This window comes from Arachis ipaensis, chromosome B10 (assembly GCF_059453495.1).
Source record: "Arachis ipaensis isolate K30076 ecotype BB chromosome B10, ASM5945349v1, whole genome shotgun sequence".
In the NCBI taxonomy this organism is placed as follows: Eukaryota; Viridiplantae; Streptophyta; class Magnoliopsida; order Fabales; family Fabaceae; genus Arachis; species Arachis ipaensis.
In genome coordinates, this window is record NC_142435.1 from 85231622 (window position 1) to 85233800 (window position 2179).

The 2179-nt window shown below is 43.6% G+C and overlaps 1 non-coding gene across 1 annotated transcript; it reads left to right on the forward strand.

The window, feature by feature from the left end:
- The first annotated feature begins 1358 nt into the window (after positions 1 to 1358).
- LOC148580700 (small nucleolar RNA R71) lies at positions 1359 to 1465 on the forward strand. Its single transcript, XR_015899518.1, has one exon. It is a non-coding gene; the product is annotated as a small nucleolar RNA R71 (small nucleolar RNA).
- The last annotated feature ends 714 nt before the right edge of the window (positions 1466 to 2179 follow it).

Below are 2179 nucleotides of genomic sequence, written 5' to 3' on the forward strand. Positions count from 1 at the left end.
ATGCCTGGACATTCACTTATGTATTTTCATACGGTAGAGTTTCTACACTCCATAGATTAAGGTGTGGAGCTCTGCTGTTCCTCAAAGATTAATGCAAAGTACTACTGTTTTCTATTCAATTCATCTTATTTCACTTCCAAGATATCCATTCGCACCCAAGAACGTGATGAAGGTGATGATTATGTGTGACGCTCATCATCCTTCTCCTTTATGAACGCGTGCCTGACAAACACTCCCGTTCTACATGAAATAAGCTAGAATGAATATCTCTTAGATCTCCTAACCGGAATCTTCGTGGCGTACGCTAGAATGATGGCAGCATTCGAGAGAATCCGGAAAGTCTAAACCTTGTCTGTGGTATTCCGAGTAGGATTAAATGATTGAATGACTGTGACGAGCTCCGAACTCGCGATTGCAGGGCGTTAGTGACAGACGCAAAAGGATAGTAAATCCTATTCCAGCATGATCGAGAACCGACAGATGAATAGCCGTGCCGTGACAGGGTGCATGAGCATATTATTCACTGAGAGGATAAGATGAAGCCATTGGCAAGGGTGATGCCTCCAGACGATTAGCCGTGTCGTGACAGGGCATTGGATCATTTTCCCGAGAGATGACCGTAAGGAGCCATTGACAGTGGTGATGTATCACATAAAGCCAGCCATGGAAAGGAGTGAGACTGATTGGATGAAGATAGCAGGAAAGTAGAGGTTCAGAGGAACGAAAAAGCATCTCCATTCGCTTATCTGAAATTCCTATCAATGATTTACATAAGTATCTCTATCCCTATTTTATTATATAATATTCGAAAACACCATTATCACTTTATATCTGCCTGACTGAGATTTACAAGGTGACCATAGCTTGCTTCATACCAACAATCTCCGTGGGATTCGACCCTTACTCACGTAAGGTATTACTTGGACGACCCAGTGCACTTGCTGGTCAGTTGTATCGAAGTTGTGACAAATTATGAATGTGTAATCACGATTACGCATACCAAGTTGCTCACGTTGCCAGGGATTGTTCGAGCCTGGACATCACAATTTCGTGCACCAAGCACTTATCAAAGCTTGAGGAATTTGTTCCCCTTGGGTGAGTTGTCGCAACATAATTGTCATTTCACCAAGGGTCTTGGTCAAAATAGCATATCCGGAGGGAGAAATTTTATTCACAGCTTTCAGTTGTGAGCTCCTCGCCCTTGAGTGCTGAGTTGAGTCCGCCAAGTCTGATATAACTTCCCATGCCTCCCAACGGTCTTGTTCTTAGTCAGTGAACCTCCACTCGCGGCGTCTAGGAGAAGCTTGTCTTGGTGATGCATTCCTTGACAGAAATAATTGATAAGAACTAGCTCATCAATCCTATGGTGAGGGCAAGCCTCTAGCAACTTCTTGAATCTCTCCCAATACTCATACAAAGTTTCCCCATCCCGTTGCATAATGCAAGAAATCTCTCTTCGTAACTTGTCTGTTTTCTGGGGAGGGTAGAACTTTTCCAAAAACTCTTTACGCAACAAGTCCCAGTTGGATCTAACCTCACCCGTCTGAGTATAAAACCACTTCTTCGCTTTTCTTTCCAAAGTGAAAGGAAAGGCAAAGACCAACACTGCAGCTTCATCGGCCCCATGTCTTCTTGCAGTTGCACAAGCAACTTGGAAATCCTTGAGATGCTTCAAGGGATGCTCTTCAGGTAGCCCATTGTACTTGGGGAGCAAGTTTATCGTGCCAGATTTGACCTAAAAATTTGGATCTAAGGCCAGATACAAGATTTGAAATGGTTGTAAGTTAAGATCAGGAGCTCCGGCCTCCTTCAAGGTGATTTTTCTAGGTGGGTCTGCCATGTCGGTGTCACTTGAGTCACTCAAAGAGAATTCAGTACTCCCCACAGATGAATATATAGTCTCCTCGTTGATTGGAGAATGATGGTCACGGATGGTTGGTGATAGTGAATGGGAGTGCTCCTCAAGGAAACCCGATTCACCTTGAATTGAAAGCTAGCCGGCGCCGAGCTTTCCTTAAGCGAGTTAAAGTTCTTTCAATTTCTAGATCAAAAGTGGCCAAGCTCGGGTCTGGAAGCGACCGTGTCATTCAACTGAGAAGGCAATAAAACCATGCAATTATGAAGGGCAAAACAAAAATAGACAAGTAAACAAGAACCAACTTAACAATCAAAGACTACT